General features: G+C 37.4%; 1 long non-coding RNA gene across 2 annotated transcripts in view; it reads right to left on the bottom strand.

Annotated features, from left to right (window-relative positions):
• Positions 1-242: 242 nt before the first annotated feature.
• The window catches only part of LOC309393343, a 137,492-nt gene continuing 110,195 nt past the window's right edge, over positions 243-27,539 (bottom strand). The window contains exon 3 of one of the 2 annotated variants that reach the window (XR_014175571.1): positions 243-562. This is a non-coding gene — a long non-coding RNA (uncharacterized lncRNA). Of the gene's footprint in view, positions 563-24,958; positions 25,414-27,539 lie in introns of those variants that run through there. The other variant, XR_014175572.1, reaches the window with a different exon arrangement.

Here is a 27,539-nt window from a genome sequence, read left to right on the forward strand (position 1 = left end):
TCATTTGACTGAGAACTCTGTTTATTTGTTTGATGATCCATTTTTTTGTCTATTTGTGAATAGGGATGCACAAGACATTCAGCTGGCAAATAAATATAAACTTTTTTTATTTGCCTTGTCTAGACTGAAGTGTGAATTAAAACATAAGTCCTTGTAGTATTTTGTATTCCTATGAAACATTGTAAAGCATTTCACAAAATGTCATATAGTAGAAAAATGTGAAAATAACAAATGCAAAAATCCATAATTCAAAGAACTATATGCTCTACGAAGGAATACCTTTTCTTTTGGACAATTATGCAAGTATTCCCTAGAAATATGAGAAGAAGCAATGAAGTTCCATTATTCCTTCAGCAGAAAGTCCAATTATAATTTTTTTATTTTGCCAAAACTCTGAAACAAATTGCAGAAGACAAGCATCTTTCACGATTTGCTTCAGGCAAACTAAAGTTCACACAGCAGGTCAGTAAAACAAGCAGTTTCACTATGTTGGAATGTCTGGTCCTCTGAAAATGCCCCTTTCACTTGAAATATGAATTTCTCCTTGAGGGAGATGGACGGTCTAGAAACACAAATGATAAATAAATAAATAATAAAATATCCAGTGAAACAGAACAAAAACAAAGCAAAGCTAATAAAGTAAAATGATGCAAAATTAACTTGTCACCTGTATTGGAAAGGATCAAAACAACAATCAATACATAAACTACACAAAGAAACTCTGAGGTATTTTTTTTCTAACAATGAAACTTACGTTTAATGAAAAAAAAAGGGTACAAGACAAAAAAATGCCATAAAATTATAAGAGGGAAAGCAACACTGATCAGTACAAGTTACAATAATAACATTCGTAGCAGATTCCTGTTTAGCCTCTAGTTAATATCTTCTAGAAAAGGAGTGACTAGGGCTTAATTCTTCTTATGTGATGTTATGCTGTGATCAAATGTTCCTGTTAGAAATTTTATCCTAACAATTGCCATTAACTTTGCATCTTATTTCTATGGATTGTCCAGTTTTATATTTCAGGACAATGGAAACAATTCTGCTCTAGGACAGTGCAAGGAAAAGACGAATTCTTTTTGTTATAGCACTGATACCACAGACAAATGTTTCTCAATTTGTCAAATTTAAGATGCATGGAAATGCATGAATTTCAACTCCCAGAATTTCCCAGACAATCTGGCTGGCTGGAGAATTCTGAGAATTGAAGTACGTACATCTTAAAGTTGCCAAGATTGAGAAACACTACTGTAGAAACCCCATGGCCTTCCAGAAGCTGGTTAAATTAAGCTCTCCAGAGAGCATTTGGGATATGTATGTCATCCAGTGACGTGCAGTCAGGTGAGGCAAGTGAGGCACAGCCTCACCACTCTCATCATGAAAAAAAAAAGTAAAAGGAAAAAGCTGAGCTAGTTGCTGCCTCACCGTGGATGACTCTGCTTAACCTCACTGGTGCTCTCCCTCCCCAAGTGTAGTGACTTCCTCCCCAGGCCCCCATTCATTTCTCTCTCTCTCACACACAGCTGGATAAAACTATATAAAAATCTAGCCCAGCTTCACTGATTACAAGTTTGAAAAGGCAACGTGGCTCCACCTGTAATCAAACTACACTTGGGAAGGGAGAGCACAAGCGAGCACTGAGGAGACCACAGGAGGAGGCAGGAAGCCAGGCAAAGAGCCATGATGTAGTACACACACTTCCCCCCAGCCTCTTTCTTTTGGAAGGCTCGGCTCGGCTCCCCTCCGGCTTCTCTGCCTCTCCTCTCACCCCAGCCTGCCAGCAGGAGGTGGTGGGTGGGCTTTATTGTGTTCTAGGCATTTCCCACCCAGACAGCAGGCTGCATTTGAAATGGTGGAGGTGTTTGGGAAAGGCAGCAGGGGAATGGGGGGGGGGGGATGGCAGAGGAGCTGCTTTCAAGCCACTGGAAAAGATTTCCAATCCAACTTTTGTGTGTGTGTGGGGGGGGTTTGTTTGAGAGTGAGTGAGAGAGGGAAGGGGTAGGAGAGATAGTCCAATCCAACTTTGTGTGTGTGTGTGTGTGTGTGTGTGTGTGTGTGTGTTTGAGAGAGGGGGAGGAAGGGAGAGAGGGAGGAAGGAGGAGAAGGAGGAGAAAAAGAAAAAGAAAGAAGGAGCAAAGGAGAAAAACAAATGCTGTCGCTTTAAATTGGAACTGAGCATGCCTGGCTGTGGTATTCTGGGAGTTGAAGTCCACAAGTCTAAAAATGTTTGAAACCCAGCACTGTGTCAGTGCCTCACCAGTCATAAACCTCACCGCACGTCACTGATGTCATCCTTCTATTCTTCTACTGAATGTTAGTTTGTGACTATGATTGTTTTTTTATGTAACATACAGAACTATTATAATAGCAGAGTTTGTTCATACTATTGTGATGTTTTTACTTATTGATTGTATATGTACTATGGATATTGGAATCATAGAAAATCATGAGTTTGTTACACATAAATTTGTTAGTTGGCTAAGTAGTTAAGATATATTGCCCATGTGCTATGCCATGAAAGTTCTATTTAGGAATAAATATCTCATTAACCTCTGCTCTGTTGTTCAAGAGGTAGTTACATTTCAGCTCAGGGAAAAATCAGGTAATATAAAAAAAAAACATAAAGAAAACATTCTAAGTGTACATATTTTTTTGATTCCCTTGCAAATAGTAATGATTAAAAATACTCTCTGCATATAATCTGAAATGACAGCTGTAATTGTTTATTTTACTAAATTTCCTGTTTATATACAACAAATATGCAGTTTTCATTTTGGCAATGAGACAGCAAGTACTAAATGTAATATCTGTACCAAAAATGATAATCCTTTCTATGTTAAGCTTTATGTAGGTCATAATTTGCCTTTTAATGAAGAAGAGACTTAAAGACAGCCTGGGAGAAATACTTGTTTGTATGGTGGGAAACGTTGATAGACAGTTGTTGCACTAAGTTGCGGATATAAGTTTAAATTCATTGACTACTTAACTAGACAAAAACATGTACTTGGTTATGGTCAGAGTACCTATGAAATACTAGATTTATGGGGAAGTTCCTATTATATCATGAGAATGTAGGCTTCCAGTTAAAATACTTTTTCTACATATTTGTGGCTTATCATTTATTCCTTTTTATCTTTGGGCGCTATCATTTCAAATTTTACAACTTTAGCATGCTACAGTGAGAAGGGACCATTTTAAGGCCATTAAACTCTGTACAATGCAGGATTCAAATTAAAGTATTGCTGAAAGCTGGATGTCTTGGTTCCATTTGAACACTTATAAATACTGAATTCAGTTTGCTAGGCACACCATTAATTTGGCCCTACAACTGTGAAAGCCTAAATTTGATTTTAGCCAAAAGCCAAGAAGCAATTTATTATAGTACATATGGCTATATTTTTGCACAGCAGCATATAAAATCCATGTGATCCTCATGGGCTATGCTCTTGCTACACAGACATATTTCATTGTAGATGTCATCAAGTTTTTGTAATTTTACATATTATCATACTTTACATAAATTTTAAATACCATTGCATTTTTCTAATTTAGGTGTTATGACATGTTATATAATTCTAGATACTATCATATAACTTAGACATTTATTGTTTCTTTTGTACATCATACATAGATTCTAATTGTTGTTTTTATAGATGTATTATAATTTTGTCTTAAATTCTCTTTATTGTCTCTTAAGATAGATTTATAATTATTTATAGAGCACTGAACTATACATGTATGATTGTATTGCTCTAAGACTACAATAAACCAACTGACTATAGAAGTCTCAATTATAGTTTTTACTCCTTATCTAAGCCTCAGATTTTAATTGGTTGAAAAAAAATCATGTTGTTATTTAATAAATCTTGGCTATGTACCACAATCTGATACAGTGGAATTATTGCTGGAGGTAGGTATTAGATTTTATTTATTTATTTATTTATTTATTTATTTATTTATTTATTTATTTATTCATTCATTCATTCATTCATTCATTCATTCATTCATTCATTCATTCATTCAATTTCTGCAGCCACCCAACTTAAGCAATGACTCTGGGTTGCTACAATTCTAAAATGATTTTTTTTTAAATTTAAAAAAATATCCACAAAATAAATAAGTATAAACAATGATGATTAATTAATTAATAAATAGCAAGGCCAAGCAGCAGGGCCATTAACACATTATGAGCCCCAGGTCTGGGTACATAACCAAGTTTTTAAAGCTTTGTGAAACCCAACAGGGTTATGACTGTTCTAATATCTGAGAGGAGAATATTCCACAAGGGACAAAACAATATTCTACAGGAGAAAAAACCTATATCCCAGTTCTTGCCAGGAGATACTCTTTGGCTAAGGGGATCTACAACATGCCCAATTGGATGGGTAGACACTCCAAAATCTGTACTATTTTTGTGAATATTTTTTATTTGATTTTTCTTGCAGTAAACCCAAATTTTCAAGTAGTTTTTTTTATTAAAATATTTCTGCTGCTTCATATTTACTGCCATCTGTAAGTGATTTGTTAAAATAGCAAAAGAAACATTCACATACTTTCCACTGGAGTATGTATATTTTTCCCACTCCCCTGCCGTGTGTATTGAATGATTGGGCAATAATAATAAATACTTTTTCCCCTTACTGATCTGTCAACTCGAACCAATAGTTCAGCATTGGCTGAGCCAAGGCTTATTGTGTGTACACACCATTTCCTTGGGACTGTGATAGGAAGTAAAATATGGAAAGAATGCTTTAGGGAAAAAACAGAACAAAACCCTGTGACTCTAAGATTTACTGGTATAATAGTGATGTACATTTAGAAAATACAGGCATGTGACTTAAGCAAGCTATGATGGGAACTTTTAATCCTTAGAACATCAAGTTCCCATTTGCATGCCTTACCAAGTTAAAATAGTTCTCAAAGCTTTCCTCTCCACAAAACAGTTTATAATCATGTCATTTGCAACCTTTGGACTATTATTTACTGGATCATGCAGATCTTTTAGGATAGGAATGGAATTGTCTAAAGACAATAGCTAGTGTTGTAAGACAATTGTGGAGACTGTGGATTTTTATTTACATATTTGCTCTCATGAATATTGAAGCCCTGATTGTTTCACATGCCATATGAAGTTCTATAGGTGTTAGAACTTCTCCCTGTTTATGTAATATGGATACGAAGTAAATGAGTACCTCATATTTGTCCCTCCCATCAATCCATATCTTCTCGTACTGTTAGATCTGTAGGTATTTACTGGAAAGTGAATAATTAAATAGGTTTTCAGATAATACAGGTGCCGTGGCTTGTATTCTAGCAAAAATAAATTAGAAATTCCCTTTGAACTGAACAAGAATTGCAGTGATGTGGCAAAGTGTGTGTCTTTGTACTTAATCCCTTTTCCATTATTAACCTTCATGTGAGCTAACCGAAAAGCTTCATAATATTTTAAATACCTTCCCAAATATAGTAGTTTGTGGTATGTGTGTAAAGTTCAGGCTGTCTGAATATTGTGCAATTTTGTTTATTGAAATATCTACAAATTGGTTTTGTGTTCCAAAAATACTAAATAACGAAGTAGCACAACCTACTACTACTACTACAATAAACTGTAATTTAAAAATGTATAGTGATTGGCATTTTAAAATCTAAATGTTTTTCTGGGATAATTAAACCTGGCCTGAACGAAGCTAATATGTATGAATCAATGTTATCTTTTTATGTGTCTTCCTGCAAGGACACCTCAGCTATACAATTCAAATTTCTCCAACATTCAAAATGCAATGTTTTGACTGGAAAATATGTGATTTTTTTTGGTGAAATGTGATGGTTTGTTGTTTGATATTCGTTTCTTTTAATTTTTTAATCACTTCAGATGTGCTGCAAGAATATTCATGACAGAGTACGCATAGCAATGAAAACCCCTTTATTTGCTTAGTGCTGAGTGGTTCTTTTAAAAATAACTCCCATGTTAAAATGATTATACCAGCAACTTGGTGTTATGAATTCTGAATTTTCTCATATCTGGAGGGTTCCAGTTTGGAAAAGATGATTGATTCAATATCATAACTAATATATGGCACTTTTTAAGTGACATAATAAAAAATCTCCAAGGACCCTACAGACTATATTAATCAGCAGGGAAGATTTGAAAAGAAAATTAAGATAAACATATTGCCTTTTTACTACCACCAGGATCATAAGGCCTCACTGGATGGTGCCCATCATATTACTGCTAATATGCGAGCATCATTAAATCATGATTTCTGATGATTTAAAACATATGTTATATTAATACTTTAATGAGAAAAGTTTTAAATATTCATTCACTGCTTCCCTTAAAGAGAATGCTTGCATGCAGTTTGAAACACAGATTGCCAAACTCCCAGTGCTCAGTTAAAAATCAGCATATATAAAAAATAAATAAATATGTGTATGTTTGTGTGTATGTGTATTTAACTAATAAAAAGTGAATTTCTGGATTAGGATAGGAAACATTTTGTAATGATTATTTTTTCCCATTTAATACCTTATTTTAATAATAATAATAAAAGTTAATGATATAATTCAAGTCACCAACACCAAATCAAGTTGTGCAAAATCCTGGATTTTGTTTTCTTTATCTCAGACTAGTTAAAATTAAACAGATTAAAATCTCTGTGATTCTATTTATGAATAATTCACTGCTATGGATATACAGAACAAAATCTAATAGACTATTATTTCTAGCATTTTAATCTGTTCCAAAAGCCAATATCTGGTGATTGATCAGACAACCAGGAAGCACCTTGTTTCAAGTCAGGCCACTAGCCAGTAATATTATAGTTGCAGATCTGTAGTAGCTATGCGTAAAGGATGATCAGTTACTAATACTTGTTTCTGTGGGAAATGACACCCAATCCCGCAAAATTTGATAAATCTGATTAAATCCATAAAACGGCACAAAACTGTGGTGTTTCCATATAGAAGAGTAGGATAAATGCCAGATGTTACAAAGTTTTTTTCCTTGTCTGAAAATATCCTCCTCCCCACCTCCAAGAAAAACTCGTAAGCTGCAAGTTATTGTGAGTGAGTCCTTATATAACATCCCTAATTTTTGCTCACAAGGAAAACAAGAATGTATAGTGGTAAGTCACATTTTTAATATTTCACAGTAAGCCATTAAAAATGTTATATACGTATGATCAGCAAGGTAATGAGTTTAACATCTGCTTCATTCTTCTTACAGTCTGGCTAGACTTTTTAGGGCATGTAGGTAAATGCTGGAAAGGGAAATTTATATCCACTCTATTAACAGTATCTATTCAGTCAAATAGAAATGCTAATTAAACATTGTCGATTTTATTATGTAGCCTGGTCCCTTTGAATATATCATTTGGATCAAACCCTGTTCTGTCCTTGTGTAAGGAAGGAATTTAACTTTAAGTTCTTAGCGTTCATTAAATTTCCTGTCTTGTTGACTCAGGATAGTCAAAGGTTTGATAATTTTGATATCAAATAGCATTTAACAATTTTGAGAGGTTCTTTCATTTTGAGTAGCGAGTTAGAAATGCTTTTCTAAGTAACTCTACGAAAAATTATGGGAGTATTATAATTTAGTTTGATATAAGACTCTTACTGTACTGGTTTGGACATGGCTTATATTGTGAAATTTTGATCTTAATGTCAACTATTAAGAACTTGAACCACTATGTCATAATTTGCTTTATTTTTCCAATTAGAGGCTCAAAGGAAAAATCTATTTTTAATTGTAGGTTTAGATAAAATGTGTTTTTGTAGAATAAGAAAATCAGGTACTGAAATGGAAAAGAGTCCTATCTTAATTTTTTTATTAAATATGGCAATGCCTTCATTAGACATAAGAATAATGCATTTGGTGGATGATAATAAGCTAAGTCCCTAACGTGAAGAAAAATATTTGCTGAAAAAAATTTTACACAGAAAAAATAGAATTCATATCATTGCTAACAACTGGTGTTTAATGGAAAATATTAAGGCTACAGAAGTAAGGAAGACATATAGTAAGATTATGGTAAAGCTGTAAGAAAATGAAAAAATATTATTTCCTGGTAATTGAAAAACACTACAAGATACACATGGTTAAACTAGAAGAACTGCTGTCCCGCATATTAGGAGGCAGTGGAAGCTATATAAAATTTTATATGGGAGCATGAAATAATGTAACATCTGTACGGTATTTCTTGTTGAAACTTAAAGGAAAAGTAACAAATCATTTTTTCTTATCCAACTTATTTGCTCCAGATAAATTTGCTACGCTATGTTAAAATTATTTATATTATATTTAGAATAATTATCTTGCATATTATTGTAAAACTGTAAAGGCAACATTATTTGACCTCAAAACAGATTCAAAACAGAGTGTTCTTTAAGGATTTGAAGCAAATGCTGGGTTTTTTTTAAAGATGAAATTCAAGAATTACATAGTTCAGATGTTTCCTTCTATTGCTGCAGGGCAGTAAAGCAAAATTATCATCTTAATTTCTTTTAAACTATGATAAATTTGAACTATTTGAAGTAGGTTCAATATTTTTAAGGAATTCAAGATCTAAGGTATTGATTTCCATTGGTCTTCCCCAAATTAACAACATGAAAGAAATTACATCTGGAAGTTTCAGTTTTTCCTGGTTCTGGGCCAATCCAAAAGGGTTTAGAACCACAAATGGCATTTGGGGTTTTACGATTCACCCATCCCTGCCACTTAGTAGGAAAACTAAATAACAACAACAAAAAAAGACAGATGGAAGGTCTACGTATTGCATATATGTGTCATTTGATATTGTTTTTTCTTCCATATTTTCAAGTATGCTGGGATATGCTGCCCATTCTGTTGATAGCAAAGAAACTGGTCAGTTTACTGATAATTTCAGGTTGATGTAGAAAAAATGTACCAACTGCAATTTTTTAAAAATTGAAGGGTTGAAATTACCTCACGATGTGGGGTAATCTACAAGAGCGGGTCTTTTAAGATATCTTTGATTTCTTAGCTGAATATCTTCTAAAATGGCAGGATTTTCTTAATTGATCATGCCCTTGGCTTTGTCTTGGCCATGGCTTTATCATTATCAATGCATTTATCAGTTCTCTTGATTTTATTTTCTATTTATTTGATTACAAATTAGCTGCAATGAATGTTACAGATCATTAAAAAATCAAGTTGCATAAATGGTTCTTTGAATCATATACTGTATGTATAATACCGCATGATAATCCCTTGAAGCTAACATCAACATATATTATTTAGAGATAATCAATTTTTACATTATTGTTAAGACATTTAACTGATGATAAGAGTTGTATGAAAGAATACTACATGTAATTGTAAATATCTACACCTATAGCAAAACTTACAATACACTTCTTTAGAAATACAGTATGTTTCTTGATGACTTAAAGAAACCCAAATATAAAAATGTATATAAAGTTTGTATGTCTTATCCAAAACTCAAAAGCTGAACTTGCTCATTGTCCATGTATTACGAAAGCTTATGTAATAATTATTTAGGTTCAGATAAAGATTTTTTGATCTTTAATATTTATATAAGCTTACCCATAAGGAATAATTGAAATTTCTTTGAATTTGTTAATTAGCTTGTACTGTATGGCATACTTCCTTCAGCTGTTTTCCTTCTCAATGTCCCACATAAGAATAATTCTGGATGAATTGTCTTGAGTCTCAGAAGTATTTTGCATTTCATTATAAGGCAAATTCAAATATTTCATAATGTGAACATCACAATGATTGCCTAAAGAGATTTTGTAGAGATGGTAAAATAAGTGTGTCTGATTTTAAAAAGGCTTTGCTTTTTTTCTTTGAAACTATTATATATAATTTAATTAATTACTAAATGAAATGCAATTATTTCTATTTCTATTTGTCAAACAAATAGCCTTTTATATTTCTTTTAAAGAAAGCTCCTAGTAATACTTGATGTTTTTACAGGCATTGAGTCTTTACTATCAGAGATGGTAAAGATGGAGAATAAATTAAAATGCTAAATGCCATTCTTGATATTATGCTTACTCAAGTAACCTAAATTTTATTAATTTCCGATCAATCTCAACTGGACTAATTGGGGAATTTGTAATTTGTAAAAGATTTAATGCATTATATATCCAGTCCTACTGTAAATCAGTTATTAAATATTATATAGCAACAGTTCCAAAATTTCCTTTTTATCAAACATGCTTCCAAATATACTTTTGTATATAAGCAATTATAAATTAAACTGTTGATAGAAGTGATGGGAAAAAAATTAAGAATGTTTCCACATTCTGTACATATGTGCCATTATTGCATATGATACAGATGTACTTACTATCTATGCTTGATTGTGATAAAAAAGTTTTATAGATAACAGAAATAGATAATTGAGCATAATAAAAAATAATGATGATGGTGAATTTTGCTAGTATAATTATAAAGTCTTACTTGAAATCTTTTTTTTTTTTTTGCTTTTTGACCAGTTTTCATCATTCATTAACATAAGATGTGTCAGGGTTCCTGCAAACATTTCCTTAAAATTGTAACATTAAAAAAAAATCATGTCTTACTGAAATATTCTGACCAGGAGCACTAAACGTAATGTTGCTAAAGGAATTACAATGGGATTTATTTTTAAAACAAAATGCTTATTAGTTGTACATATATTTCTTTTATAATATTTTTTATATAGCAAATCAATTCAATATGTCCATCGTGGAGTCTTTGGTATTTTCTGATCTTGGTTGTTTTTCTTGCAAATGTTTCAGTAACCGAATGATAACATCAGCAGCAGGTTGATGTGACCTACTTGGTTAATGAAACATCTTTAAGCAAATAGCCAAGCTTAGAGAGCACTAAGCACTTCAGTTCAAGCCTGAAGTTTATATTTTCTCTTCCATTAATAGATACATTCCCCAAATCCAAACAAGATTAAATATTCATTTGCCCCCTTGGTGCTAGGTTGACTGTGACAAAAATGTACAGGTGAAGAAAATTTTGTTAATTTTTTTGGCAGTTAAATTATAAATAATTTTATAGAAAGTAGTTACCATATTGAAAGATTGATTTTTTTTAAGAAAGGAAATTTGAAATATTGATCAACAAAATAATAGCATGCACTGTTGAGTTCTAAAAATGATGAGATGGGGATTGTTGAGGCATAGTACAAGGTTACAACCTGTATGGCAGGAAAAATCATTTCCTGTATTTTTAAAGGAACATGTATTGCATACCATGCACTTCTTTTTTATGATCGTTAATTTTTTAACATAACAGATGATTTCTTTATTATGCAATAGAATGTATCCTGGCATGTACAGTGACAAAAAAGGAAAAAAAGAAAATTACATGTAACAGCCTTTTGAACATATCAGAATCTATGTGCTTGGATTGAAAACAGTAAAGGGTTAATATGTTGTTGGAACACCAAAAATGGTCAATTGCTCCAGTCAATTAATCTCTAGGGAACTAAATTCCACCCAGACAGTCTTGGTGTGGGAACAGCTCTAAACTTAGTCAACAGATCTATTTTGTTTATCTATTCCCCCAAGAAAAGAAGTTGGAAAGAAAGAATCACTAAAAAGAACCAATCCTATTCATTGCAGGATTCTAGTCTGCCAACATCTGTTAGTAGAGTATAGTTTAAATTTCGAAAAAGTATGTTGCTGTTTGGTAGCCAGTAGAAAAGTACTAATCATGTCATCATGCCTTTCAAAATGGGTACTTCTGATTCGGTTGGTGTGCTCCCAGAATCACTAGTAATGAAATTTGACAGGGTTAGTGTATTGTGGAAACACTGTGCTATGGTCACTAAGTAACTCCATTCAGCAGGCAATTCTATCTTCTCTTTTAATAGCATCAAGTCTGTTGAAGATAAAAGGAAAGCCTCAAGCAGTTAGACATGATTGTTTATGTAAGTTATATTCAATGATTGGAACACTGAGTACAAACCCTTATTATTTTTTCATATAAAACATTATTCTATGCATGAGTCCTGAACAACCAAAAGTACCAACAGAAACTTTGCATGTTTCCTAAAAAGTTTTGGAAATAGATGTCAGTTTTATTAAATTTGTATTCATTAAAGCAGGCATGTCCAAAGTGCGGCCCAGGGGCCAAATGTGGCTCTTTTTCAAATTTCAAGCGGCCCGCAGCCTCTTCTCCCCACTGGAGTTATTTGTTTAGTCTTTCATAAAATACTGTATTTGTCGAAGTATAAAGATGCATCTTTTTCCCCTCAAAAAAGAGGCTAAAAATCTGGGTGCATCTTATACACTGAATACAGCATTTTTTGCCTCCCAAAACTCTGCCCCCTTCACCAAAATGGCTGTGCATAGCCTTTAGGAGGTTTTCAGAGTGCTCCTGGGGGCTGTGGAGGGCATAAATGAGCAAAAAAACGGCCATTTTTTGCTCAACATTGCCCCCCCCCAGCCCCCAGGAGCACTCTAGAAGCCTCTTAAAGGCTATTCATGCCCTTTAAAAAATAGGCCCATTTTCGTGGGAGAGTGCAAAAACTTTTTTTTTAATTTGCCTCTTCAAAATCTTGGTGCGTCTTATACTCCGAAAAATACGGTAGTTAATTCGCATTTAATGTTAAGGGTTCAAAGAATGTCAGGCTGAATGATCGGCCCCACACATTTTCACCTCACCAAATCTGGCCCTCCTCGCAAAAAGTTTGGACACTCCTGCATTAAAGTATTGTCAGATGGCATTAAATAAAACTTTAAATTAGCAATGAGCAACCACTGTATTTCCCCCCTTTGGTACTGAACAGAATTGTTAGGCAGAATTGGCCAAGTCTTCAGCTGGTTTGCTATGCTTCATAAGGAGTGTTGAGTTTCTTCAAAGAAAGGTTAAGCCAGTGTGCAATATTAACAGTTTCTCTGTGTGATTCACTGATGTGGATTACTGCTAGTAATACTTTTGTTATTTTCTAATTTTTAAAAAGTTAGAACTTAAGAGTTCTTTCTAAAACTTTACACCAACATTGCCATTTCACAGGATTCCTACCAGTAGCATTTTCTTCCAATTTCTCTAGTTATTATATGTAAAACAAGAGAGAAACCATAATTTATCTACCCATGAATTGTAAAAGTTCTGTTTTCAAAAACCTCCTTTCAACTCTATTTTTTAAAAATCAGAATTAGAAGATTTTTACTATCCAATTTTCTGTCACTGAAGAATGTTTTACTGTGCTTGACAATTTTATTTGATTCTCTTGAAGAATGAAAATAGTAGCAGCCATTTATGAAGCTATGAATTCTACTAAAATAAATGTATGTGGAAAGAAAAATCAATTACTTTAAAAATCTGTATGAAATCTGCATATTGGTTTGATTTAATTTTTATTCTTATTCATCCATCACTTTTCTGATGCAGCTTCCAATACTTCACTCAAAGCTGAAGTGTAGCTATTGGCCTGAAAACAGGGAACAATAACAATAGGAGCAATAAAAATATAAAGAAAAGAGAATAAATATACTTTTTCTCTTTATAAAATTTTTAGTCTACAGTGTCTCTGACTTGTTTTCTATGTATTAATAAAATGTGTGTCTGTATCTTTATAAAACTTTGATTTAAAAAAATAGTAATGTTTGCATTAATATCACTAAATCTGAGGCATTTTGGTATTCTTTACTTCTTCTATAGTACTCTTAGTTTTAGGAATAGAATCTTGCTAAGTTGCCTTTCTCTAATGCTAGATCATGATTTTAGAATACTATTATGTCATTCATTTTTTCCATAAAGTTTTCTTTTTAAAAAGGAGTATTTTTAGTTTTTACACAAACCACACATTATTTTAAGTAAATTTTAGGAAATGATAAGGGAGCCCTAAGACATAAGAATTTGAGATAGATTAAATTACTTAAATGGAACAACATTATTGTGATGAAGCTTTCATCACATTATAACACATTAGTCCAGATTGAATTATGAAAATGTGAAAGTATCTGAAAAAAAGCACATTTTGTAATAAAAAAAGTAGTACAATTTCCTTTATAGCAATAATAAATGACTATGAAGGAACTCTTACAGGAAAATATAATTTAGGAAAAATGAGGAACCTAGCAAACTAATTTTTTCTTTGTTCTTATTAATTCTAGTTTTAAGACCATTGAACAAAAGAAGCATTGAGCTTCCATCTGCAAAGCCATTGTTATTTTATGCATGTGGGAGATCCATGCAGATATACAAAGCACTATAATGATGCATAATTGCTGAATGTTGTAGATAGATCTGGTTCAGTGCTTACTGTCATGGGGAGTATTGCAGCTAGGAAAAAAGCAATGTAAAAATGGATTTACTAGTCTTGTTTTAAATTGTAAACCCAAATAAAAGGAATAAACTGCTGAGGACTTCATTTAATTAAAAAAAGAGCTGAGTTTCTTAAAAACAACATTTTTGTTTCTTAGTTTCAGTCTCTTATATTCCCCAGTGAGATACCCACCTCTTTGATATCCTGATCAGTCACTGCGAGTGTTGGAGATCAGCAAAACTGCCTTGCCTTGATAGAAAGCAGCTTCCTGTGGGACTGCTTCAGATGGACGAAAACTAATTGTTATGAACAGATATCAATGTTTCAAGTTTTTGAATACATTGCATGCCCCATTGCTTCATTGCAATGCTACTTGCTTCTACAGAATCAGAGAAAAATGGTTCCAGAAGTCAGTTATGAATTCTTTGATCTATGATTGATCAGACCTGTTATGTGCAGCTAATCCATGAACTTTATAATGTTGCAAGAATAACCAGGACTGAATCCTAATTGCATTGGCCATGGAATAATTACCTTCATTTCCAATTCTGCAACATTCTCCAGAAAAATTAGAGTTCCACTGGAAACAGAGCCACATCTAGAAGCATATTTTTATATTTATATTTTTGATTCATTTTTAATGAGTAGAATGAAAATTGCATGAATGTTAGATTACTGAGACAGGCTAACAATGCCAAATTTCATAGATATTTGTATTATTTTATGTTTCAGCAGTGTCTTGCTCAGTTGATTTCCACAGTACTCCCGATTATTCTCTGCCAGTTCAACTCGTTCTCAATGCTTGATATTTTAGGATTTTCCTATATTATTTATATCTATATCCACAAGATCTTTTCCCTGTGGCTAAAATACAAATAAAGATAACACATGCTTACACATGCGTGCAGCAATAAATGAAAACAATGTGATGATTATAACAAAATTTATTATATCTTATATTAAGTAATATACAATTAGGTAGGAGAAAGAAGTACAAAATTGAGAAACTGAAAAAAATCATATTTTCTGCAAGAAACAGAAAAAGAGAAAGGGTGGTATAGAAAAGAAAAGGAATGCCAAATTGCTGAAAAGAACCTCTAAAGCAGGATGAGGATGGAAATTTTTAAAAAAGAGTCTTGTTATCCGTAAGAGGAAATAAGTTATACAGACATTCTGGGTGGCACCAAAGTATAACACAGTAGGCTAATAATTAACCTAATTAAATTTAGATTTCTCTAAATCCTTTATGTTGGTGGCCTAAAATACCATCTGTGACATGTCATTTTCTGCATTGCAATTACAGATTTTGTTTTTCTCTGCAATCCCCCAGAAAATTGTTCAGACATCCATAATTGGACGTGATAGTCTAGGAGCAGAGGACAGTGATCTGTAAATCTTAATCAATTGCATTGTGAAACCAAAAATTGCACAGTGACATTTACCAGTTAATATTGGGGAAGTATTATCAAAGAGATGGATAATAAAGCCTTGATTCTTATTAAAGCCTAATAATTTAACTATTACAAAGGGGAACAAAGCTGGGCTATTGGGTCTCAAAAAATCCTATGCCAAATCTGCCTTTTGGCCAAATTAACTTGTTAAGAAACTCTTTGAAGCAAGCTGCCAAATAAATGAATAACTTGGTTTCCAAGACTTACATTGAGTAGTTTTAGAGAATGGAAGGATTTATATCCCTTATGGTCATATGGACCAGAAGACTGCAATGAATATATGGATTCTCTTGGATCAGAAGCGAAATGTGTTGATGGAAAAACAAAATCCAGTTGCTTTTTGAAAAAGCACCTTTGGGGCAACCATTGCATTGGACTTTTCCCTGAAGTCTCTTAGAGCAACTTCAATCTTTTAGCCTGGGCAAAAACTGGGGACAGAGGGGGCATAAAGAAATTCACATTCATTGCTACATATCTGAATTCAGTGGCATCAAGAAATGCCTGAGTAGCAATACCACTATTATCCCTCCATCTCCTGCCTGATTAATGCCTCCCTGGCAGCCTCATTGTTACCTGCTGGTGAACCAGATGATCAAGCAGCAGGTAGATGAAATTTGACCAATTTACCATACCCTGAAAAGTCAATGCCAAGAAATGCTCACCATCTTCTACTTCTCCAGTATGAGTTTGATATTATTGTAAAAGTTCTCTGTAATTTGGTGGCACAAATTTGTGAGATAGCCTACATCAGTGATGGAGAAACCTTTTTGAGACCAAGTGCCCAAACCGCAACCCTCAAACCAACATATTTATCTCAGAGTGCCAATACGGCAATTTAACCTTAGGTTAAAGTTTAGTTTAGAAAAAAACAACTCATATGTGATTAAGATCTTTTCTCTGAAAACCCCCCCACAATAACAGTGCTTGCAGAGTATAAGACGCATCTCCGCCCCATTAAAAGAGTGTGGAAATGTTGGTGCATCTTCTACAACAAATGCAGCCATTTTTGCCTCCCGAAGCCCTTCCCCACACCCCATTTTTGTGAAACAGGCCATTTTTCACCAAAATGGGGGTGTTTTTGCCTCCCACTCCAGAAGCACTCTGCAGGCTTCAGCAGGGTTGGGGGAAGAAAAAAATGTCCCTGTTTTGGTGAAAAATGGTTCTTTTTAATTTGCTGACCATCAACAAGTGGGAGAAAGCAATTTCACAGAAGTAGGGATGGAGAGGGCTGTGGAAGGTTTGCTTGAGGAATTCACACCCACTCCCAGACCCCCTTGGTATCAACCAGGACACCTGCAGCCTTCCTCTGCCTCCTCAGGCATTGGAGTGGGGAGGGTGCTTTTCAAAGAGCCACAAGGGGGCTGAGAGCTGGTTTCTGTCCCACCAATAATATTTGGTCCAACATGAAGGTCTTTTATTTGCTCCATGTACTTGTCTTTGCATTTTTACCAGCCTTTTAATAGCAGAAGTCTGGATTAAATAGTACTCCAGACAAAAGATGGAATATCTTGCTTTTAAACATGATAATAGCTGTCTGTGGTGCCTATCTTCAGCTCCTCTGGGGGAAGGGAAAGAGGAGGGAGAAGCCATGACAGAGAGGAGATGACCAGAAAAGAGAGAGAAAGGGGGAGAAGGGTGCCTGTGGGACTCGTTTGTGAATATTAACGTGGGTGTTCTGAGCAGAGACAGACAGCCTAGAGGTGCTGAAATGACCACCCATCTTTCCCCCTCCTGCAACCGAAGTGTTCCCTTGCTATAACTTTCAATGATCTGGTGTTGGGAAATGTTTCCCTACTCAGTCCTCTACAGAGCAGCAACCTCCCACCCGCACAATTGAAGTGTGCAAGGCTCAAGTCCACCCACAGCGACTCTCTCCAGCTCCAAAGCTACAGACGAGAGAAAACAAGTCCTGTGCAAATTGTCAGAGTGCCTAATTTTTTCCAACTTTCGGGGAGACACGCTGCCTTATCCTTTTTAATCTTGCAACCCAAGTGTCACAAAGCAATAATCCTTAGCTACAAATGGGATGGAGTGATTTGAGAAGGCTTGAAGCTTCCCCCCACCTCCCGCCAGCCGATGCCTCCCTAGAAGAGCAAAGGAGAAGCCTCCCCGGAGCTTTTGGCTTCTCGCCTTCAGGCAGAGCTGATTTCCCTCTTGCAGCCACTGGCTGCTTAAGGCTTCAGCTGGTGCTGCCAGAGCAGCGCACTGAGCCCGGGGGCTTTTCCTTCGGCTGCCAGGATGAGGAGAGAGAAGTCGCTTTGGCCACTCTTTTCCAGAAACCCTGTTGTGACCGAAAAGGCGCCCTTTTGGCCAGGAAGAGATCAGCTGCGGATGTGGAACCACAGGGTCTTTTCAAGTATGTAAGCTGAGCAGAAGGAATGGCCCTTCCCCCAAAAAGGTCTCACCCACTCCAGACCAACTTGTGTATAAGACAGGCAAGCGGGTGGGTGCGTAACTCTGCCTGGGAAAAGGTAGAAGGCGCAGAATCAGCTCTGCCTGAAGGCAAAAAGGTTTGGTGATTTTCCTGTACGCCTGCCAGCCAAAACCTCCCAGGAGGCTTCTGCTGGTGGGCAAATGGGGAAGGGGTGTTCCGAACCTTCTCACCTTCAGGCAGAACTGATTCCATGCCTTCTATGTTTTCTTGGTCAGAGTCACACGCCTGCCAGCCTGCTTTGTCTTACACAAGTTGGCCAGTTGAAGCCCCTGTGGCCTTTTTATTCCCGGACACTCTCCTCGGCTGAGAGGAACTACAGCCAGATCGATAAGGAGGCTCTGGCTGCTGTGTCTGGGATTAAAAAATTCCACGACTACCTCTACGGTCGGCATTTCATGTTTTACACCGACCACAAGCCTCTCCTTGGACTTCTGGCCGGTGACCGACGACCTCTCCCATCCTTTCTCCTAGGATGACCCGCTGGATGGTGTGCCTGGGAGCATATTCATATACACTGCTGTACCATCCTGGCAAGCAGCTGGAGCACGCTGATCCCCTCAGCCGCTGCCCCTTTCCTGGTGCTGCCCCGTCTCCGGTGCCAGCCCTGTCAATTCTGTCAATCGCCTCCCTTGACCTCCCTCTAACGACCTCTGACATGGCATCCCACACCAAGGCTGACCCTGTCCTCACCCAGGTCTTCTCTTGGGTTCTAAGGGGCTGGCCATTGGGCAAGGTCTCCGAGGAGTTCCGCCCCTTTGAATCCCACCAGCAGGAACTGGCCATCCATAGCGGGTGCTTGCTTTGGGGGGACAGAGTCATCATCCCCCCACCTTTCCACTGCCAAGTGCTCAACTGTCTCCATAGGGACCACCTGAGCATAGCGCGCATGTCTTCCATCACAGCAGAGAGCACTATTTGGGCCTTATGGTGTCTCTTTGCAACACATGGGTTGCCTGACATTGTCGTGTCCGACAACGGTCCTCAGTTCTCGTCTACTGCCTTCCAAGAGTTTCTGCCATGCAGGGCATCTGTCACGTGCCTACCGCCCCCTACCATCCTACCTGCAATGCCTGGGCGGAACGAGATGTCTGCTTGGCCAAAGAGGCACTAGGCAGGATGGAGTGTGGCGACTGGGTGGCTGCTTACCTTCTTACCTTCTGCTTGTCAGCACTCCACCCCTTGCCCTATCAACAACAAAAGCCCCGCTGAGCTGCTGATGGGCTGGTGCCTAAGGACTCCTTGGATAGACTGCACCCACTCTATTCAGGGAATTTCAGAGTGGGAACTTTAGTCTGAGCAAGGAGCTTCACAGGAGACCCGAAGTGGGTGCCTGCCACCGTCACGTCAGTAACCGGTCCCTGCACTTACAGGATCACCCTCACCGATGGTACTGAATGGAGGCGCCATGTGGATCAGTTGAGGCATCGAATACCACCAGAGGCCTGCACTCCAACTGACCCACAGAACCAGGCCACCGTTGCTCTGCAACTGGCCCCTGTACCTCCATGGCCCGTTTGGCCACCAACAAATATGCTTCCGTCTGAGGCCTTCACCCAGCCAGGCCTCTCCTACCATGCTGCCGCCTGCCGGCAACCTTCCCCAGTTGATCCTCAAACCGTGGACGTTTCCCCTGAAATTCCCACCCTGGTTAGCCTAAGCCATTCAACCCTCCCTGGTCCAGCCGCCGCCTACTGGTGGCCAGGCTCTATTCCGCCTTCTATGAGCACGCCCCCTTGCCCCGGCTTACCTGGTTCATTGGTTCCACCTTTGGGGGTAGGCCAAGATGGCGTCACCCGGAGCTCCATTCCCTTCAGGGAGGAGCTTCCACAGGCACCTCTTCCTCCACCGCTGACTCCTATACAACTGAGGTGTTCTGGGCGGGTCCAATGCCGCCCCACCTATCCAAGCGAGTACACATGTGCCACTTACGCGCCTGTATCCAGCTAGTGGGGAAGAAGTGTTATGTCTTCGGCATACGACCTGGCAGCTGGCAACAGCCAAGCCGCGCCTGATTGGCTAAGACGCGGCTTGGATAAACGCGGGCTGCTTAGGTCATTTCTATTGGCTGCCCTGCTTGACAGCTCTGTATAAATAGCTGTCAAGCAGGGAAGGTGCTGAATCTCTCCTGTATAGTTACTACTCTTGTTGTTGCCAATAAAAGCTGTTCAAATTGCCTCAGCTGCTTCTCGACCCAAAGCATGAAGATCTGGCCTCCTCCTTCCCCCTTTCCCCTCTGCGTTGGCCACGGGTGTGAGGGAGTCACTGTGGGCAGACTCGAGCCTTGCCCAGCCGAGGAGAGTCAGCTGTAAACCTAGCCATTCAGGCCTGGGGAAAGGAATAGGAGAGGTCCGGAGGCAGTCACTTCAGCTCCTCTGGGCTCTCTGCCTCTGCTTAATATTCACAAACGAGCCCCACAAGGACCCTTTGGCCCTCCCTCCTCCCAGCCTTTCCCTCACTCTCTCTCTCTTTCCTGGTCGTCTCCTCCCCGTTCTGGTTTTTCCCTCCTCTTTCCCTTCCCCCAGATGAGCTGCTGGTAGACAGGCGCAGCACTTCTCTTGTGATATCTTGGGATGTTTGTTTGGCCCGGCCCAGCCTTTGCAGCTACACGGGAGAAAAGCAGACTCTCTTGCTCATTGGCTGCAACCATGAGCTCCAGGATCCCAGAGACTTCGCAGCCACCGCCTCCTCCAGCTCGGCTACAGCCAGCCCCCACCCCTGCGCTAGCCCATCTCATTTGGGCAATTTACAGTCAAGAGAGAGGAGCCGGAGCAGCAAGTGGGAACAGAGGATCCAGAGAGTTCGGCTTTGTGCACGAAGTAAAAGGAGTTCAATTAACTTTCCGTTTCCATGTGCATGCGCATGCACCAATCAGCTGGTTGCTATTTGGGAGCTGATTGTTGCGCATGCATTGACGCCAGAAACCAGGAACAAATTGGGCAAGGCTTGGATGTTCCAGGGGACATGGCTCTGTTTGCCACCTGTGGCAAGCGTGCCATAGGTTCGCCATCACGGGCCTATACTGCCAATTGATACATAAAGCTAGTTGTGTGCAAAGCTTTGTGTTCTAGTCAAGGAATGTTTTAATGCAGAGTTCCCCAACCTTTCTGGCTTTGTGGACCAGCTGTGGGGGTACACAGGATAGTTCACCCCATTTCTTCAGCCCAGTTCTAGAAGGCTCAAGGTCCAATAGTGGGCTGTGGCCTAGGGATTGGGGACCCCTATTTTAGTGTTCCCCAGAATATATTTTTTCTCCTAGGACACATCAATAAAGCTCAGGGGGCATTCACAATGCAAGAAATAACAGGAAAATGTATCAAATAATTGAAACACTTTGAAATGCTTAGAAGCTTTGCTCAGCTGAATCACCTGTACTGATGAGTTGCATAACTTTATATTTTTACTTGATGTTAAGCTTTTAAAGAAAATGATCCCTGACTCAAACTTGTTATTTTGTTTTGAGTGTCATGGATAATTTATATTATTTTATTTTCAAAGTGAAGGGTTTTTTTGGGATTTAGACGGGGGGGGGATCTCATAATGCTTGCATTCCATTATAGCTCGATGTGCATACTTTTGAAAATAAGACCTGTAGTTACTTGTCAAAATAAAAAACCTGTGTTTTTAAAAATAGAAACTCAGCCGAAGTATATTACTTAGAATAAGCTTGATAATGATAAGTACTGTATTTTGTGAATATTTGTGAAAGATCCCTCAAGTAACACATAATACATAAAGACTGTCCTTGTTTAATCACTGTTCAAAGTTATCACCGGGCTGAAAACAGTGAGTTATGACCAGCTCTAGCACTTATGACTGTTGCAGTATCTCCATGGTCACATGATCACAATATAGCCACTTGGCAACTAGCATATATTTACAATAGTTGCAGTGCTTTGGGGCTCACACAATTGTTATTTGCAAACTTTCCATGGAACTTCCAACAAGCAAAGTCAATGAGGGAAGCTGGATTTATTTAAGTACTGCATGATTTACTTAAGGGCCATGGCATAAAAAGATTATAAAATCAGGTGCTACTCATTTATTGATTGCCTTGATTAGTGACAGAAGTTAGTCTAGTTCTAATTGTAGTCATAAGATGAGGACTACCTGTACCAGCTTTCCCAAGCACTGATAGGAGTATCAGGCAGTTCCCTTTCTGAACTTTAGGTGATGTCAATTTCTTATCTATTTCCTCGCATTTTATTCTGACAAATATGGTAAAAAGTGTACAATAGAAATGATGTCACGTCTATAAAGTATCAACAAGGGTAACAAGTTGCTTCAGATCTATGTGGAATGCTTTTCGCAGCATGAACTTTTGAAAGTTATTGTTTTTATTTGAAATACAAATAAACTGTATGGAACAGCATATATTAATGTTTATATCAACACTAACGTAAGTTCTTGAAAGAATGTTGCAACAACAATCTATAATTTGTTTTCTAAAGGACTGCTCTTTGGCCTTTCCCATATCTTGAAAGTAAACAACATAAATAATTTTAGTCCAGAAATGTTGCAAAGTGATGTTGTTAAAACCCATCTCTCTGTACGTTGTTCTTTTCCAGGTTCTTTGTAGTTAGTTTAGGTCCTTAGATGGCTAGTATTTCCAATGGGACAAAACTGGATTGAAAGCCTAAGCAAACACTGCTTGCTTATCTTTAACATGAATATAAACATTTAAACAAATGTCTTTGCTTTTGTAAATGGTCTTGATTGATTGCTTACAAAACCTCTAGAAAGGACTGGATAAATTGTGAGATGAAAGCTATTAGATTAATACTAAACATATCAATATCACTGAATAAATATTGCCTCATGCATCTAGTTTTTATGGGCTTTCTCCTCTAGAAATAATTTTAATTCTAATATCAATTAAATGAAATTTGTAAAACAAAATATATAAAAATTAGTATGTTATATAGATTAAGGAAATCTATATTTCTTAAATCAAAATATATGAGATTGGTTGACTAACTATGATTTATTAACAATAATTGTTTCTCAAACACACAACTATTTTCCTTCTTACAAAGGCATGAGCATTGCACACATTTTTATATTGTTTCTAGAAATTATGATATTGGCCATGATTGGCAATGTTCATATAGGTAGTCTTAGATTTACAACTGTAACTGAACCTGGAATTATATTCCTTGTGGTTGTTAAGCAAATTAAAAGTTGTTAAAAGAGTCCATTTTCCACAACGGGTGTTTTTTTTGCCAGAAACTAGCCAAAAACAGTTTTATTAGAAACAGACACCCCCCCCCCTAAAAAAAAACCATCAAAAATTGTGGTCAGGATGCTGCAAATGGCCATAAATGTGAGTTGGTTTTCAGGTTATGATATTTATGTAGTTACTTACAAAGCACATCTAAATTATATTAAAGTAACCAAAATATCTTTACAATCCCCAATACATATCACAACTTTTGAGCACCCCTAATGTTTAGAAATTGAAAGTTGAAAAATTTGATATGCCCTAACGGGGATGAAGTCATCAGAACTTTGAAAACTGATTGTAGGTAGCTATGAGGATGTCTGTCACAGCTTCAAATGGTTGCTAAGCTGTTGGTCCTTTAACAAGAGCTACCTGTAAACTGGTTGATATGATTTGTCAAGATTTTAATTCAATGAGTTTCCTGAAACCTATGGATACAGTAGGAAAAGTATCCTTGGATATACATGTATGCTGGAACTTTCTATTGTTCCATTTCACATTCCGTTACTTTTCAAATCTCTAATTAAAGTTCCAGTCTCAAATATTTTCATGTTTATTAGCGTGCAAATATCATACAAGGGATTTCAACAAATAGTTGCCAAGTTTCAGTTTTAAAACTTCATTCTCTTGGATGGAAATGTGAGGATTTTCTCATATAGTCATGCTTCAGGGAACAGAAAATTAAATAATAAATAGAAGAAGAACTTGCTGAAGGAAAGCTCTCAACTTTTCCCTGGAGATTTATGCTATGTGTTGGTATTTAAAATTTGGTATTTAGAGTCCTTTTTTTTCCTTCTGCCCATTCAAAGAAATTTAGATAGGTAATAGTTATCTCTGAACTTCTCATTAGAAAAAAAAGTTGAATATGAAAACCATGTGAATAAAGGCAGTATCATTATTTTATGTCTATAACATTATATCCAAGCAGAAAATAATTATGGAAGTTGCATAGCTGTCCAGTCAACTGAACATTGTCCAGAATTGTTCTGATTCAAGCACTGCTATCAATTTTATGTCACTATTTCTGAGAGTATTTACTCTTTGATGAATACAAAGCAACTATGGAGAAATAGCCCCAACAATTCTAATATTGTTCTTTAAAAAACAAAACAAAACAGAAAACATGAGGCAAAGTTCAGATGCTAAGAAAATTAAATTTTCAGATCCAGGACATAGTTATTTTATTCAGTTTACATGTAATATCCAAAATATTGAATAAAAATGGACATTAAAAAGGGTTTATGGTATATAAATGAAGACAAACAACTTGTTTTTTTCCACGCATGAAGAGAAAAACATGGCTTAGTAGGAAGTCATGTTATGTTTGTTTAATAATTTTCAGCAGACAGATGTATAGAATTTGAATGTCAGGGTTCAGACTAATGCCCTAATTAAATCATGATCCTTGAGCCAATCTTCAAAAGATATCCAGTTTATTAGGAGCTTCATGTTGGTACATTCCAAGTGAAGCCAACTCTGACCTCATTTAATTCACATCCCAGTTCTAACCATGTTCCACCTCTTCCCCAAAGGTGTGTCATCAGTTACATTCCCTGAAGCAATTTCACGGGTTGTAGAAGTTCCTCTCTCCGGCCACTGTGGGTCACCGTGAAGATGGCCTTGAGGTAGAAATGGCTGGAATGTGCTTTTGTTTTGGCTAAAGTGAAAGTCCCTTGCTGCAGCTGAGAGGCTCGGTTCCCCATCCCACTGCCTATGGCAACTCAAGAGCAGGTCAGGAATGCTTCGTGAGTTGACATTGAACTTGTATTACAGATTCCATGATCATTAGTCTGTTATCTGCTGGTGAAGTACTGTTGGTTAGTGAAGTACCAATCAGGTGGTGAAGTGTTGATTGTTGACTTATTGGCAGAAGTAGACAATCAATAAGCTGCAGATTCATTTATCTCCCCATAACTGGTTTTTTTGTTTTTGTTTTTGTTACAATTAGTTTCATTTGTCATCGAATTTTGACAGAAAGCATTTATTGCTATTGCCTATTTTCATCATTGCCATACTCATGAGGTCTCCATATGTCAAGTTGTTCTGAATGAAACTCTGCTGAAGAAGTAAAGAAAGGAAGTAAAGGGAAAAATAACTAAGGATAAAAAATTTTAAAAGTGTTTCTATCTTTTGGATGGAAAAGGAAAAAAAAACCTTTATGCCAGAAAGAGGAAATACATAAAAGGGAAGAAATTATAGTGTTTTGAAGGAGTGAATATGAAGATGTTACATTTATTTTGCCATTTTTATTAATTGGCTTCAGTAGGTTACACAAGATAGTGGTCATCATGCCCAAAAGATAATCTATTCTTCAACTATTGAGAAGAAGTTCCTTTATTATGATTGCCATATCTGGGCTCTAAAAATCCAAATTAAATGCTTGGAAAGAGGTTTATAAAAAAACATTTTGTTGTCTTTTAATGGTCATCCGCATTTTTGCAGATCAGTTATACGTAGGAAATCTATCATTATATTAGTAGCCTATATTAGAAGTATATGTAGATATGCGATCACTTGAGAATCACCATTTGGAGCACGTCAAATGCTTTGGTGAAAAATCTCACCAGTATAATTATTACCCTGGTGAAGATGGAACTAAAATACTTTAAAAATGATTCAGGGGAAAAGCCACTGTGCTCCACTTATTTGATTTCATTTTAAAGGAATAAATATACAATATTATTTTATACTTCTGAATCTCAGCAATAAAGAACTGTCAATCTTGGAAATCTTGGCTAAGATTCTGGAAGGATATGAAAAGCAAATCCTCCCAACTAAAAATATTAGAGGAAATGTGCACAATCTAGCACTCTTCAGATTCTGAACTGCACCTGATATTGCTACTTGAGAGTGCTGTTCTTTTCATATTTCAAATAATATAGCAGTCTTTCCAAAAGTGTACAGAGAAGAGCAACAAAGATGATTAAGAATCTGGAGGCTAAATCTTATGACAAACGGTTGAGGGAGCTAGGTATGTCTAGCCTGTCAAAGAGAAGAATTAGTGAAAACATGATAGTTGTCTTCCAGGCACTGTCACAAAGAAGAGGGGATTGACTGATACTCTGGGCACCAATGGGCAGGAGAAGAAGTAATGGGTGGAAGCTTGTTATAGGGCAGGTGTCAAACTCAATTTCATTGAGGGGCACATCAGAGTTGTGTTTGACCTCAGGGGGCTGGGTGGGCATGGCCATGGTGACTGTGGCCAGGTCAACGTCACTCATGTCAGCGGCGTCTATGGTGGTCTGAGTGCTCTGCCAGCAAAAATGGAGCTTGGGAGGGCCGCATGTAGCCCTTCCAAGCTCCGTTTTTGCTGGCAGAGGCACCACAGGCCAGTCCTTCACTGCTCCCAGGGCAGCCCCGTGGACCAGATCTAAGCACCCCATGGACCAGATGCAACTTCTTATGATTCTAAATGAATGCAATCTGAGTTACAAAAAAGTCATTTTTAATTTTGATTTTGATTTTATTAAATTTATAAACCGCTCCCTCTCCTCGAAGGGACTCGGGGCAGTGTACAGTCAAAAGTTAAAACACCATATATATACATAGAGGAGGCATCAAAAACTCCGTAAAACGGATTACATAAAAATCTGTACAATCATAATAAAATTAAAACTACATTAAAATCTACCCCAGAAATTTAAAATAACTGCCAGGAGGATTAAAGAATAAAACTATAATTGGGCCAGGCCGGCTAATTGGAACAGGTGGGTCTTGAGTTTCTTGCGGAAGGAGCGGAGATCAGTGGTGGTTCTAATATCGGCGAGGAGGTCATTCCAGAGGGTTGGGCCCATCACAGAGAAAGCCATACTCCTGGGTGTCGCCCGCTGGCATTGCTTAGTGGACGGCACCCGGAGGAGTCCCTCTCTGTGAGAGCGAATTGGTCGCAGGGATGTATGGGGTAGGATGCGATCCCGCAGGTAACTAGGTCCTGTGCCATGGAGCGCTTTGAAGATGGTAATCAGCACCTTGAAACGCACCCGAAAAACCACAGGCAGCCAGTGCAGCTCGCGCAGGAGAGGTGTTATATGGGAGTACCTAGTTCTCCCTGTAATTGCCCGCGTGGCCGCATTCTGGACCAGCTGCAGTCTTCGGGTGCATCTCAAGGGGAGCCCCATGTAGAGAGCGTTGAAGTAGTCCAGACGGGACGTCACCAGAGCATGAGTGACTGTGCGGAGGGC

Source organism: Natrix helvetica, assembly GCF_964273705.1.
Source record: "Natrix helvetica genome assembly, chromosome: 5".
NCBI lineage: Eukaryota > Metazoa > Chordata > Lepidosauria > Squamata > Natricidae > Natrix > Natrix helvetica.